General features: G+C 45.3%; 2 long non-coding RNA genes across 4 annotated transcripts in view; one reads left to right on the top strand and one right to left on the bottom strand.

Annotated features, from left to right (window-relative positions):
- LOC132243464 (uncharacterized) overlaps positions 1–16,135 on the top strand; it is a 144,756-nt gene that overhangs the window by 100,126 nt on the left and 28,495 nt on the right. The gene's annotated exons all lie outside the window — the stretch shown is intronic.
- Positions 5,148–13,099, bottom strand: LOC109281164 (uncharacterized). The gene is made up of 2 exons (XR_009455047.1): positions 9,389–13,099; positions 5,148–5,862 (listed from the first exon to the last, which is right to left on the bottom strand). It is a non-coding gene; the product is annotated as an uncharacterized LOC109281164 (long non-coding RNA).

Genomic DNA, 16,135 nt, shown 5'->3' with positions numbered 1-16,135 from the left:
ATTTGGCTAGACAAAGCTTTGGCTGGGATTATTGAGTTGGGGATGGTTCTGCTTTGAGCAGTGGGCTTGACTAGATTATCTCCTGAGGTCCTTTCCAACTACGATTTTCTATGATTCTATGAAAGAAAGGCAAACATATAAAGGGAAAAAACCAAAGGAAAGTATAGCAGGAACAATAAGACAAACTGCATCTTTAATTGATCATTTATGCTCAGACCTCAAAGGTTTTTAGTTTATTCTTCTTAAATCCCTTGTCTTCTGTTTATCCTTCATCCTGATCCATTCTTGTCTACTCACCTAGGAAACAACTATCACATGCTGAGAGGGCATGGAAGTTCGTTAATTTTTTCAGTTCCACAAATGTCTATCCTTTTTCTTCTGTAGCAATGCCAGGCAATTCTGATCTTACAGTTCTTCAGCTTCAGTGAGGTTGGCTGAAAACAGCTTCAGTTTATGGCCAAGGAAGACAGACACTTGGTCGAATGTTTAAAGCTTGTGGCTATCTGAGACTGTTCTTTGTCAAAAGAAAAATTAATAACCTTACAAAAAATAAAGGGAAGAATAGGACATAGATAACCAAGGAAAAGCTTAAGGAAATCACTAATCAAAGACAGGCTGATTGTGTCTTGTAAAAATTAGAACAGACTTCATATCACATATGTTACATATTAACAAATCATATTTGAAATATATTTATTTATTTACTGTTTGTATGTACCAAAATATATGATGCTCATGCTAAAATTGGATCATGAATCTTGCAATCTTGTCACATCTCATTTTGCAAGAGATCAGAATTTCTTTGGATGTCTCTTTTTCTTTGTGAGATGAAAACTTAATATGTCTGGCCAATCTCCCCTCCCAACCCCCCTTTTACCCCCCCAAAGCATCAGTGTCATCCTTAGGGTAGGGTGAGATTGCCTAAAATAAAAAATAGACTGGCTTTTTTGATCAAAACATGAAAATCCAAACATTTTGTAGGATTAAAATATATTTTTGTATCTAGAATCCTTGTCTTTTCAGCAATCTCTCTCAAATAATTTATCAAATCTGAAAGCCCTCTCAATGAGAACAGGTCTGATAATCTTTGGAAGGAAGCTGCAGTGTCCAGATCTTCTGGGTTTCAGGAATTCTCTTGGGTCATGGTGAGGATAATGCATTTTGTGGCATATGTGCTCCAAGACAGTCCTTCATTGATGGAAACCTCAGAATGCAAACTCAATTACCTTATGATACAATGACAAGAATATTGATTTAAGCTGGCTACATCTTCCTCTTTGTCTCAGTTAGGAAGGAGCTAAATTATTTAAAAATCTGGGATCCATGTAAATGTAGTCAAATATGCTGCTTTTTCTTTTGCAAGAGAAGATTTTGGACAGAAATGGTTAAAACTGTCTTGACTTTCTTATCTGCTTTTCTGTCTTGTTCTACCACTCTGTAACTCCCAGCCCATCTTCCTCTTGAGAAAGTCAAAGCCCCAGTTACTTCTTCAGGCACTCTGCTTTTACAAAGTTTGGTGAAAGTTTTGAAGTAACAGAAACAACACCCCGTGATTTAGGCGAGTGAACACTTGCATTTGATGAATGGTGAATCCTCACCACCTCAGATTGCAAACACTCTGCTGGTTCTACACACACACAGAAGCTGAACAATTAATAACAGTAAAAAATGTTGTACAATTCAGGAGAAAGGAATAATTTGTTTAGGGACTTGACTGTTTCTTTAATGTGCCGAATGCACAGGGGCAGGAAGAGGTTTCCTGTGCTTCCCCTGCCTGTTCACCTAGGAGTCAGCCATGAATCATTGGTAGCTCTGCTTTGTGGCTCTGCTCTCAAACCTGCCTATCATGTATGGTTTCTCCCCTGCCTGTATTTCAGTTGCTTCATTTGACTTTGGTGGGCTGGTGTGAGTATGTCAGCTCTTTCTCTTTTGTGATATGGAGTATAATGGATTCCTTATGAGAGGTGTAACATGGTAACTCGGTGCCCAGGGAATTGGCAGCACATGGAGCAATGTTGATTCTTGTGCTGCACAATGAGTTGTCAGCTGCAGTCATGGCTATTTTTGCACCCTTCACCTCAAAAAGCAATATCTCCCCCTCTTAATTGTGCTATTGTTCCTTACTGTCTCTTTTGCATTTGAACCTGGAGATTGCTATGCCTCTGGGTCTGATTGCTCATTTGTCCTTGATACAATGGGTAACTAGAGTATGTTTCTGGTGTTGATGACTTAGACCACCTGCCTGAGATGAGATATTGGTAACAGAACACAGATCAGTGCATTTCCCACTGCTACAGATGTTAACTATCAGGAGTTGACCTTTTTAGTCAAATAATGCAATTCTTAACCCATAGAACTGACTGCTTTAGAAATAACTAGTAACTTTGGGAGATCAAATTTTGGTTGCCTAACTTAGAAAAACCTTGAAGAACAGGTTATTTCTAAAGTTCCCATTTCAAATTAGGTACCCAGGTTAAAGTTTCAAATTAGGTACCTAAAGGTAGTAGTTGGTTTTTTTAAAGCAATAGCCCTGACTCATGAAAAGGACCCTCTTCAATGTCCTGAAAACTTTCTAGCCCTCTCTAGGTGTACAGGCAACCCCTCTTAACTGGTTCCTGAAAAATTGAGCATTAAGCAAAACCAAAAGTATTTGACGATCCAAGATGGTGACTGCAAGTGTTTTTAATGATGCAAGATGGCGACTGAGCATTATAATGAAACTCAATGAGCGCTAAGTGAAATTGGGTATCAATTTTAAATGAGCGTTATAGCAAAATAGAGCTAAGCGAAACAGCATTAAGTGGGGGTTGCCTGTATCTATACATGTATTTTACTGCTAAGTAGACTAATTAGCTCCACATTAAAGTGTCACCATCTATACTTGCAGCGGTATTAGCAGTAAATGAATTAACACTGTCATCAGATAGTAGTCAGGGGGTAATTTATGGCACTGAAACGCACGTGCGGATGCTGACCACATGTGTAAATTGCACCTGGTCAGCCCAGCCTGGGGGCCTGCTCTACTCCAGTTCAAATTGGTGCTGTCCCAGGTGCACATGTAGATGCTGCATCTGGGAGCAGTTTCCTATGGCTTAAATGGTGCCAGAGTTTGTTGCATTGCATTAATTGCATGTGTAGGTACACTCTCTGAGTAGGAATAACAGGGGCATTTGTCTTCTTTTCTCTGCCCTCATTATACAATGTGAATTTTATCTTCTCTCAAACTCATATATGGTTTCATAGAAATTACAATTAGCTTTGGCAGGTACTATGTCAGTGACTCAATTAGTCCTGGACCCAAATCAGAGCAGAAATAAGTGTGTCATACCCCAAAATTAGAAATGATAAAATGATAAAAACAGAGAGGGAAGTGGGGTTAGAAATATTTGTTCTGGGTAGAATTCAGAAAAGTCTCTGACCTCAGCTTTCTTGCCTCTGGAGAGGACAAGGCTCTCAATTTGATTATGAGACAGAGTCAAAATGCAATATAAAAATGATTCCAAATATCTGTTGCCAGGAAGCAGATGACATACTAAATTGCTTTGCAGATTGAGAGCTTAATTCAGAGATTTCCTGTGATGGGAGTTGCCAGTGTACAGCCATTTTGTCTTTTGTGGCAAATTAACTGCTTTTGGACGGCTGTCTCCAGTAGTCTCTCCTACGCTTCCTGTTGTAGGAAGGCCTGTTTCCTGCAGTGAGATTCCTGATTAGACTCTGAACTATTTTAGTCTGCAAAGGGCTATATAACAGGTTGGTTCTTTGCATTTGATACTGATTTGTTGTAAGCAAAGCCAAATCACAGTTGTACCACAATAGAACATCTGATTTCTTTGTGAAATCTAAAAAGGGCTATGGCTAAATTAAAATAATTGATGCTTAAAGTAGTATTCAGGTGTGCAGCTAAGACTCAGTTATTCATATATTTTGAGAGAGGTTTTTTTCTCTGTTTGTTTTGGTAACCAGGGACTATCAGCTTCTGGCTGCATTTTCAATGCACCTGCTAAGGCTGGTTGCCCAACTTGAAATTTCCCAGGAGCCCATGAGGCCCCATTTTACAGAGTTGCTGAGCAGCCCCAGTCCCCTGTAGTTTCTTTTCTCTGTACTTGAGCCCCTGTAAAATGGGGGTACCAATTCTTCCTTTCTCCCACATGTTCTTCTGTCTATTTTGGCTTTTCAGCTCCTTGAAGCAGGGATTAGCCTTTACTGGGCATGTGTACACATGCCCCTACACCACTGTTGTTACTGCACCATCATTTAGTACTTCCAAAAGGGATTACTTTTGGAAGTATTAAAGGGTGGCACAGTAACAGCCTGTTCTGTGCCATGCTGGCAGTGCAGAGTTATTTTTAGCCACTACATTGCTGTAGCAATGCTATAGGGAGTGTGTTGGTAAGGTGACTTAGCTGCGGCATCACAGTTTGTACCCACTGACACTACATCACTGTAGCACAGTGCTATGAAGGCATAGCATCTCATGTTGACATGCCCCCTGTGTCTGAACAGTAGTACCAAGGAAGGCTGGTTACAGTTTCTAGAAGCTATAATAGTACAAGAAGTAATGATGATGAACAGGCCTGTACTAGTTATTACTGGCTGTGGTATGGACAGATATACACTACAGGGACTAGAATAAGAATGCACTTAATTGATTATGCTTCTGATTGAATCCAGAGGTAAAGGACTATTGCATTCATTAACTGTGTCCCATTTTCACTTTCTGTTCTCCCTTACCTATTTCTCTCACTGCTAGGAGGATTCCTACATGCCAGAGCATGGTTTCTCCTTTGCTATAAGGAACCATATGGTAGCCATAGTTGGCTTCTCAAAGACCATGCTTTCAAGACAGGAGATGGTTCAGGAGAACGAGCTTTCTATTTTCATCCTGTTCAATTGTAGTTCAGCTTATTAGTTGCTGTATATTCTGTTCTCTCCATAAAGCAATACCCATTCATTTCTTACCCTTCGGGCTCTCAAGGCTTTGGAAAGATATCAGTGAAGACAGTATATCATGGATTTCATGTTTTTGTGGACTTATAACATGGAGATGAAGAAGGAGTAGCTCCTCCTTGAGTCCCAGCAAATTGGGACTTGCTTCAAAATGGATTAGGACTTTTCAGGTTACGTATGAATAGCATAAACAGTACAGAGAAAATAAATAGGAATTTACTGGTTACCATTCCTCATGATATTAGAACTAGGGAATACACAATGAAATTGTTAAGAAGGAGGTTTAAAACAAACAAAAAAGAAATCACGCAGCATGCAATTAACTTGTGCAATTGATTACCACAAGATGTTGTAGAGGCTGATAAGTCAACCAAATTCATAAGAGAATTGGACAAATTTATGCAGGGTAGGTCTGTCAGTGGATATTAAGCATAATAATTACGGTTGCACTTCCAAATTAGGACTTTCTAGGCCCTGTGTTTATATTCTTCCCCTTAGCATCCACTCTGCCACTGGATACTGGGTTACGTGGACCTGTGGTCTGATGCAGTAGAGCACTTCTTATGTTCTTTATGTCTCTTCTCTTTTGTTGACCTCCTATTTTTTGTGTTCTGATCTCTTTTTTTTTTCTTCTCTCAATCTCTGATCACCATTCCTAACTTCTCTCACATGATGTTTCTTCCTCATCTTCTTGTTACCGATCTGTATATCTCTTCTCTTCCTAGCTCAAAGTGATATTTCTATGGTCTCCTGGGTTCACTGAATATGAAAGATTCATTAATTTTCCTTAAAGAAAAAGAAAAGGACTCCCAAGATAAAGAAACTAAATGAAACATACCTCTCCTCATGTAAGTAACCAGTGGGCTGTGATGCAGATCAGGTAATCCACAGTTAACATGATGCTAATCTAAACTCCTGTGGTTGTAGAAAGACAGTGATGCTGTGTGAGCAACTGATGAATGACAACCTTCACTTTGGCTTCGCTTAATTGATCAGTATGTATCATAGCTTTGCTATTATTCAAACACAGTTGATTTTTTATGTACTAGAGAATACATTTCTTTGCTTCTCTAATGCACCTTTATAAGGAAGAGATTATGTTGTGCTTTTACTATTCTGTTTGCAACCATTCCAGCTCAACATAATCTATGACTCTTACACCAAAGTTACTAAACTTTTTGGCTAAGTACAGAGATTCAAAAACCCTGAGCCTGAATTGATTCAATCTTTTCAAGTTAGTCTAACTGTGTAAATTGAACTGGCAAGCAAGTGACTAGATATTCACTTTTGCTTCCAGAAATGCAAGCACATGCTTGCAGTGGCTCAGGCCAGAAGCCGGCGGGGGGGGGGGGGGGGGTGCTAAAGTGAGCCCTCCCTTCCCTTCTGTAGTGGCCGGGCTGGAGAGAAGCTGAGCAGAGGGGGAGGGTGGGAGTGTGTAGTCGGGCCCCAGCAGGCCTGAGTATGATTGGGGAGGGGTTTAAACCCTGAACCTGGCCTGTAGGGACCCCAGCCAGGGTGTGCCTGGAAGGTGGAAGCAGCCCTTACCAGGCTTTTCTATGGGGGAGGAAGGAGTGAGGCCAAGCCCCGGCCCCCGGCCAGATGCCAGCCTGGAATGCCCCCTAAGGTGAAGGGGGTTTATTTCCCCTTCCTTTCCCTCTCCCTGCTAACCCCAGCTGGAGTCTGCCTGGCTGGGGCACAGTAGTCGCTGTCACGGTCCCTCCCCCCTTGCTGCTTTGGGGGGGAGGGGAGGGGCATGGACAGATGCTGGCTGTCATGGACCCCTAAAGCAAAGGGGACAGGGTGGAGTTTATTCCCCTCTCTGTTCTCTCTCCCACTGGGGGACCATAGCCGGGATATGACAGCCCTGGCTGCCACCTCTGCTGCTTGCCCCTGGCCAGGCAAACCCTGGCTGGGGTCCCCTGGGGAGAGAAGGGGGGAGGGGGGAATAAACCCCAAATGAAGCTAGCATCACAAATGAAAAGGGCCTGGGGGTAATAATAGACCACAGTATGAATATGAGCTGGCAGTGCGATGCTGTAGCCAGTAGGGCAAATATTATTCTGGCATGCATCAATCAATGCATCTCCAGCAAAACCAAGGAGGTGATTCTTCTGCTTTACTTAGCAGTGGTGAGACTGCATCTGGAGTACGGTGTTCAGTTCTGGGCACCACACTTTAACAAGGATGTGGACAAGCTTGACAAAGTCCAAAGAAGAGCCACCCATATGATGAGAGTCTTAAAAGGCAAGCCATACGAGGAAAGGCTGAGGGATCTGGGACTCTTCAGCCTGAGAAAAAGAAGGCTGAGTGGGGACCTGGTAGCAGCTTACCACTACAGTAGGGGGGCACATCAAGGGTTCGGTGAGCAACTGTTCACCACGGCACCCAGGGGAAAACTAGGAGTAATGGCCACAAACTCCTGGAAGATGGATTCGGGCTCAACGTTAGGAAAAACTTCTTCACAGTCAGGGTGTCCAGACTGTGAAATAAGCTTCCTCCAGACATAAACGGCACATGCCCCCAGCGGCTGGGGGGCATGGCTGTGCTGGCAGTGGCAGGAGCGCAGAGGTGGGAGCCCAGCAGTGGTAACCTGGGAGCTCCTGCACAGGCTACTGGTCTCTGTCGGTGGTGAGCGCCGACCAAGGGTTGGTGGCCGGCAGCAATCGTGGACTGCCTGCAGATGCTGCCAGTGGTATCAGCAGCAGGGTGGTGAGTAGCGACCACCCACAGGCACCACTAATAGTGTCAGCAGTGCCTTTTTGCAGGGGGTGCACCGCCATGCTCAGGAGGTGCCTGTGAACCCACATTCACCCCCTATGCATTGTCCCTGCCTCCAGAGGTGGTGCAATCACCTATCCTGGAAATCTTCAAGAGGAGACTAGATCTTGCTGGGGTCACGTGACCCCCAGTTGTCTTTCCAGCTTGGTGCAGGAGGCTGGCCCCAATGATCTTCCGAAGTCCCTTCCAGCCTCTTACAATCTATGAATCTGAACCTCCTCCCTGCCCGCTTCACGTCAGGGAACAATGCCAGCTGGCATCTGGCCATGCCCCCACCCCTGCCACTGCAGTAGCAATGGGAGAGAGACCCTGACAGGAGCAGCAGCCCCTGTCATGGTGTCTCAGGGAGCACAAGCCTCTTCCTGGTGGGGGAGTTGCTCTGTGGTAGGGAGTGGGGCGAGCAGAGCTGCTGCAGCTTGCATGGGGCAAGCAGCAGTGGTGGGGCTTAGAGGGGTGGCTGTGGGAGTGAAGCCAAATTTTGGGGTAGCCATAGCCACCCAAACTGCCCTAGCACTGCTGCCATGTATCCTACACTGTCTGCAGCAGCTCTGCCCCCTTTGCTCCTGCCCTCAGGGCAGCCCCCCCCCCCCCACCTGGGATGAGGCTTGCATTCCCCAGAAAACCATGACAGGGGCTGCTGCCCCTGTCAGGGTCCCTCCCACCTTGCTGCTCCAGTGGCAGGAGCAGGGGCATGGCCAGACACTGGCCAGCATGGCCCCCTGAGGTGAAGGGGGCAGGGAAGGGGTTTATTCCCCACTCTCTCCCCTCCCACCATGGGGGACCCCAGCCAGGGTCTGCCTGGCTGGGGGCAAGTGTCAGAGGTGGCAGCTGAGACTGGAAGACCCTGATTGCAGCCCCGCAGTGCAAGAGGGGACGGAGAAGGGAATTAACCCACTCCCTGCCCCTTTGCCTCAGGGGGCCATGCTGGGTTGGTTTCTGGCCCCATCCCTGCCCTGTTCCAGCTACAGGGCAGCCCAGTCCAGGGATGAAAAGCATGCTGGGATGCTGGGGGACTCCGATTTAACTTAAACCAGGAAGGGGTCTGACAGAAGTTTCATAAACTGGTTTGACCTCAATCAGTTAAGTCTGGTGCTACATTCAACCAGGTTTATCTTAAACCAGTTCTGGCCATTCTGAAACTGATTTATATGCACTGAACTTCTGTTTTGTTACAGGCTTAAACCCATTTCTGATCACTTAAGCTGGTTTAAGTGTAACTTCTGTCCCTAGCCTTTCTGAGATAACGTTATGCTGAATTGCAGCTTGTGTATTAGGAGCCATGCATAGTCTTCAAGGCTGAGACTCCTCATAAGAAGAGCCAAGAATGATGGCTAGCCCCAGAGAATATAACTGCCCCCAGAGAATCATTAAGATACAGCATCCTCCTTTGTCAGCTACTACAGTGAAGAGCACGGTATAATAGCCCATATGAAACTGAATAGGATCATTAAATGTTTTTATTTAGTTCACTTTCTGTTTCAGAGCAATAATACAATGGATGGAGCACATCTGTCTTTCTAAGTCATGTTATTATGCCAGGCATTATCTACTCTCTCTCCTTGTCCTGGCTGTGCCCATAACTCAGAAATACACATGCATGTGTAAGCAGCCCACTCCCACAGCTGCACTCCCCACACCAGACCCTGTCCTGTCTGATTCTTACCTCAGGCAGGAGGAACAGTGCCCAGGCCAGCCGACCCCACACCTCCAGCCACTGCTCAGGCTGTGCCTGTGAGGGCAGGGTGGTGTCTGATCCAGTCTGTCCACCTTGATCCCACACAGCAGCAGCAGTGCCTGTCTGCAGGGAAGCAAGTCTCTTGATCCAGCCCAGCAGCTCCATCCCCCCCGGGATTTATTTCTGAAACTTTTGCTAATACTACTACATACTTAAACTCAAAGGTGGAGCACCAAAATACAATTTTGCCCAGGGCCCCATTTTTCCTAAGGTTGGCTCTGCTCTTAGTTCCTGTATCTCTCTCATTGCCTTATTGGTATAGCTCCAGCAGGGCTTTTGTGCTTTACAGGAAAGGCGCTTGATTCAAAATATGGTTGTGCAAAAGGCTTTTGCTATATTATTTTATCAGTATATTCTCTTCTAATTTACTGGAAAGGCAGTGTTAAATAGTGCCTTGGTCTCCAGAGTCCCATTCTGCTTTTCCCATGGGCAGACTCTAATTCACACAGATAACCACCCCTAGTGTGTGGGGCCAGACAGCATGACATCTGGGTCAGTATCATTTTTGTAATCACTTCCAGGGTACACTATGGATCCCACTATGGATTTTGTCCTTTCCATCCAAGCAAGTAATGATTTGTCCATTGAGCAGCATGGAGTTAGATGGATGATTTCTAGTGAGCATTTATGAAGTAAGCTAACATGCGGTTGTTACAGAAAAGACCAATGTGTGTATATGACCACAATAGGAGCTGTTGTCTGGGTTGTTATTCTGCTCTACTCTGCATTGTCTGGGCCTTGCTTTTTTAAACATACAAACTGAATAGAGTTCAGAGGACAGCAACAAAGATAATGAAAATTTTGGTATATAAGCCCTAGAGCCTGAGAAAAGATTAGGGGAGTCGACTTGAACAAAAAGCTAGAGAGACATAATTGTCTATTTGAATATGCTAAGGGATACTGTAAAGAGGGCAACTGTTCTCTTTAGTCTAAGGGGAAAGAAGTAACAAACTTAAATTGCTGCAGGTTAAATATTAAGGAAACTCTAGCTCTATGACCAGCGAGCTGCCCAGGGAGGTTGTGAAATTACCAGTGCTGGAGCTAGTCAAGGTTGGATTTGAAAGACCCTTGATTTGTGTAGTTGAGGAAGCATAATATTGATCCCAATGTGACACAGGAGAACTGATAGGTGACCACTCCTTAAGTGAACCATGATGGGGCAGTCTTTTACAAAACTGAGTCACCAGTCCTACTGCTTGTTTAATTCTTACCCTCTTGCCTTTTCATTGAGTTTGGACACTTTGTGGTTTCTGGTATTTTTTTTTTTTAATCTGTTTCTCATATACTGCTGCAATCCTTTTATTTCTTGGATTTAGGAGATTGGAGAGAAGTTTTTGTATTATATAAATCATTGCTTTTTGTGGAACTTTAAGAGGAGTGATGAGAATACCTTCCTCCACATTAAATTTTTTTTCTTTATTTATGTGGCACTCATTGCCATAATATCTACATTTTGAGCTTTTTTTAGTAGTTTGACAGAGGTCCTTATGCTTGAATTGTCTGACAACATTGTTAGTTCAAAACAGGGGGGAAAACAATCTTTGAAATAAAACCAAGTCACAGACATTTGTGAAGAATACCATTCTTTCCATGGAAAGCCACACCCTTTAACAATGATTTAATAAATTTGTGTGGAAAATAAATCAGATGAATATTGTACCCGGGAAGCATAGTCCAGTGTGAAGTGCCAATCAATATTTTCTGTTTGCTGCCTTTGTGTGCTCGTCTGATATCTGCCAATATCTTAGGCCTGGCTTCTTTCCACCCTCCTCTCCTTCCCTATTAACGTCAGCAATCTCTACTTGAATTCTTTGCAGGCAAAAAGACAAAGTGCCACTGTACAGTAGGTCAAATAATACATGTCACCAGAGCCAAGTGTTAACGTAACCAGTGTTAATATGTAACCTTATCAGCTGGCTTCGAATATGAAGGGAATTTTACCTGGTAAAGCATCATGGGCTAGCTTGTACCAGTGCTTGCACAGTCTTCAAGACACAGAAAGGGAAAAGGAATCTTCCTACTTAACACTCTTACCTTTTGCAGAGACATTGATTATGTTCCTATCTAGTAGGCTTGGGGAGCTTTGGCACTGACACCAGAACTAAATGTTTAAAGGTGGTGAGGAGAAGTGATTGTCTGGCTTTATGATGACTGGAAATTGAGACTGAGCCAAGGACTTTTGCATGCTCCTTCCTGTTAAAAGATGTTACAAAGGTTACTCTTCTTTGCAGCCCCTCTGTGACTACTTTGATCACAGTGTGTGAGATTTAGGCCTGACCGCGGTTACTGAGAGTTCAATGACAGTAGAGTCAATGACCATCAGGTGACATTAGCCAGAGTTTCATCCGGTCGACCTCAGGAGCTGCTGACAGTGTGGTATATTTCTCGAATTTTCTCCCTGTATCTACTATGGGCTGTAGCTTAAAATTACAAAAACAAAACTAACAAACAAACAAAAAAAAATTTAAGAACGTGTCATTGTAAGGATGCAAGGTTCTTAGTTTCATACTTTCTTCTAGTTACTAGCTCACAGGTCCATCAAATCCACCTACCTATCTCAGGCAGTATCTGATTCAAAAGCAGAAGGATATACCGTTAACGTGCCTAGTTGAAGTCTGTTCTTGAAAATCAGGGGGGTGGAGTGGGGGAATCCTATAATTAGGGACCTACTCAAATCGTGATATTGCACAGAATTGCCAGAAAAAAAAGTACTAAAAAAAAAAAAAATTATGGCTCCCCAAAGGGAGCCATTCCTCTGCCATTGATTGGCTGAGAGGGTTACCCTTCATGAAGCCCTGCCTCTCTCTGCCAATCAGTGGTGAGCAATGGGGCCATGTGAAGGGCAGGCCTCTGTTAATCAGCAGCAAGGGGCAGGGCTGCACGAAAGGCAGCTCCTTGGCCAATCAGTGTTGGGGGCGAGGGCAGAGGCTGCCACTATAAACCCATGAAAATGGTGGCCAGCACCACAATAAGCCTGCAAAATTGCTCGTCTCTTGCCTTGATCTGGATAGGTCCTTGTCTATGATATCTGCAGTCTACATATGTTAGCATCTGTTTCCCACTTCATAGATCCAAGTAAAACATGCTTGGTGATACTTGAAAAAGGAAATGTTTTAGCTGGGGGACAGATGTACATCCCTGTGCCTTTCCTGGCTGCAATGTTTCAAGATTTTGCAGCCGCCTTTCACATCAGCTGTTTGGCAGGAAGAGGGGTACATTCTTCCAGGGCTGGAACCCTCCCCAGGCTGTCTGTGGCAGCTGCTGTTTTTCAGCAGCTGCCAACTGCTAGCTGATAGCTTGCCCCCTTCCCAGGCAGGGAGAGACAGGCTGTTAAGTAATGGGTTCTAGGGGTGTGCGAAGCAGGCCCTATTTGATTTGAATTTGGCTTGAATCAGGGACAGTGATTCAATTTGTTGATTCGGATCACTGTCCCTGATTTGATTCAGCTGAATCCGAATCTGAAGATTCGATGCTGATTTGGAGAATCAGTGATTCAGACACAGGCACAGTTTTAAAAGTTTTTTCTACATACCTTGAGGTAGCAGGCATGGCTCATGAGCACTGTGATGCTAGGATGGATGGAGCATCCAAGTCCCAGGGGGGGCCCTCCACATGTTTGGCGGTGAACCTGGAAGTGGACCGAAGTACTTCCAGTCCAATTTGGGGTCTGCTGGGGGGCCCCCCCATGTCCCCCTGGCGCAGCAATCGGCCACTGGGGGGCCCTGGGTGCCCCCCCCCCCAGGCCCTGGAGGCACCAGTCACTGAGCCGGGGGGGGGGGGGCACAAGGGGCCCCCCAGCACACTCCATGGCAGACCCAGAAGTGACCTGGAAGTGCTTCTGGTCCACTTCTGGGTCTTCTGCTAGTGCATGGGGAGCCCCCTGCGCTATTGGGGGACACTCCATCTGCCCCAGCATCACAGCACTCACAAGACCCTGCTACCTAGGGGTATGCAGAAAAAAACATTTAAAGCTGTCTGTATGTCCAGATCTCTCCTAATCGATTCGAAGGGTTCCAATTTGATTCAGAGAGATTAGAGGGTCTCCTGGTTCGATTTGGATTCAGAGATTTGGCCGCCAAATTGGGCCAAACCTCTGCCGAATTGAATTGGGGACCAAAGCTTCACACAGCCCTAATGGGTTCCCCTAAAGTGAAGGTACATTAGGAAGAAGCCTTCTAGTGACACCTGGCTGGAGAGCTTGCCTGTGTAACTCTCCAGCCAGGGGGCTGGAATACATTTATGCTCCAGCTTCAGGGCTACTGTTTTAGTGGTAAGAATTTCACAGAATGCCTAACTTACTGACTTCATTAGTGCTCAAATTTTCAACCCCCTACTCAAAATGCTGTCAAGCCATGGCACTTTTTCCTAGTGGAAGGAACTAGGGATATTTCCTGGAGTTTTGGGAGTATCTGTACAAATAAGATGAGTGTGCTGCTTTTTATTTGCACTGATGTAAGTGAGACCACAATTGGACCCAAAATTTACACAGATGGTGGTAATGTGACTCACTGAAACTACATGGTATTGCTTTTCCATATCGGGGTGTTGAATTTGTCATAGAAAATACAGTAAAATTAGTCTGATAAAGTAGTGAATTGCTGAAATTTACAGCACCTTGTACAGCATGCATGATCTCCAGATCTTGACTGGAGTGACTGGACTTTACTGCAAGACATATAATCAACACAACTAGTAATGCGTATGTATTATAATGGAATTTCATTTTCTCCATGGCTGCAGTTACATATCCTCCCACACGCACAGATCTGTCAGTTCTATCTAAAGAACAAAGAGAAATATTTATTAAAGATCAGAGAGTGAAGTTAGTTAACTAACAAATAAGAAAACAGACATTTGTAATACAAACCACTCCAATGTCACATTTATGTTTTGGAGCCAGCAAGCCTGATTCTCACTAACACTAAGGCTATTTTACACCACTCTGGCTGTGACTTTTACACTGCCATTAAGGCCCTTTACACAAGTAGAGCACTGTAAAAATGCCTTAAGATAAATGAGGTTATACCAGTTGGCTTGAATGAACGACCTAAATCAGGGATGCATAGCATAAGCTTTTGTAAGCAAAGGGCTTACTTCATCAGAGGCTGTGCATCAGATGTCAGCATCTGATGAAGTAAGCCTGTGGCTTACAAAAACTTATGCTAAGCATCTCTGATTTAGTTAGTCTATAAGATGCAAATCTACCCGGACTTCTGCTTGATTTCAGGCTAACATGGCTAACTTCCTCTCTCAGAGCAGGGCTGTCAGGGTTTAAGCCTGGCAGCTCCACTCTTAGTGTGGGAGCAAGGTGCCCACATATACACAATGCACCCAACATACCCTATTGTGCCTCGCTCCCACCCTTAATGGTGGAAGGGCCTGGCCTGGTCAGCACACAGCTTTCTGCCTAGCTTCCCTGGTGTCCCGCTTGCTCCAGGCAGCAGGGAGGGAAGTGGCGTGGGAGGGGGTGGAGCTGCAGCTGGCAGGAGTATGGAGCATGGGGCTAGGGATGGTGATAGTGTGAAGACTGCACCCAGGGGGTGGCGGCAGTGTGGAGTTCAGGTGGGCAGGGTATGGGTGTGAAGAAGTGTGGAGGAGTGTGGGAACCCCCACCCCACACTCCCCCCATGGTTTACAGCCTCAGCAGGCAGTGGAGCAGCAGCAGCAGCAGGTGGGGGCGTGCAGGGTGCTGATGCCCAATGCTGGCACCCAGCGATGCTCAGCTCTGGCCAGTGCTACGCATCACAGCTAGGAGTGCACCCCACACTGGGCCGCATCTGTTGCTGGCACTTCCCACCATGCATGTGTAGCTCCCACACTTGCATGGGGTAGGGGGTGGGAAAGGCAGCTGGCTCCAGCGTGTGGGCTACCCTCCCAAGTTGCATGAGTGAAGGGGCTACGCATGCATAGTGGGGAGCACCGGTGGTAGAGATAGCCCTGTGGGTGCTGTGCCTCTGGCTGCAATGTGCAATGCTGGCTGGAGCTGAGTGCCACTGGGCATGAGTGCCCTGTGCACCCCCACCTGCTGCTTCACACTCCCCCACCCTCCCTCACAGCCCACAAACACCACACACCCACACCTTCCCCCCACATATGCACAACCCCCCAGCATACCCTATGCCCCCCACATAACTAAACCTGCTCACAACTTCCCCACATACCCCCATACCCCACCATACACCCCCACACACCCTCACACACACTGTACAAGACTAAGAATTTATTTTGAGCTATTATGTAATCACCTCTATGTACAGAACACAAACACAATTCATGACAAATATATTTTTTGTAATAAAATTAAAATATGTTATAGTAGGTCAGGGGTGGCCACACACGGCTCTTTAGAAGTTAATATGCGTCTCCTTGAATCTTTGCACAATCACATGGTGACCAGCTTCCAAATGTTTTGGATGGAGGGCCAAATGGAAGCTGGTCACTGTGTACTTGTGCAAAGATTCAAGGAGATGCATATTAACTTCTGAAGAGCCGCGTGTGGCTCTGGAGCCTCCAGTTGGCCACCCCTGTAGTAGGTGTTTGACTTCTAGTATGTGATTTGGTTTTTATCTGGTTCTAAGATGGCAACCCCCCTCCCAAAAGGAGTTTTTCGGAGACGGACTTCTTGTGGCAAAGGTCAGGGGTTAGGGGTGGGACTTCCAGTCCCAAGATGGTGAC

The sequence above is a fragment of the Alligator mississippiensis genome, chromosome 1, assembly GCF_030867095.1.
Source record: "Alligator mississippiensis isolate rAllMis1 chromosome 1, rAllMis1, whole genome shotgun sequence".
Classification (NCBI taxonomy): domain Eukaryota; kingdom Metazoa; phylum Chordata; order Crocodylia; family Alligatoridae; genus Alligator; species Alligator mississippiensis.
Note: the sequence above shows the minus strand (reverse complement) of the source record. Positions and strands in the feature narration are given on the sequence as shown.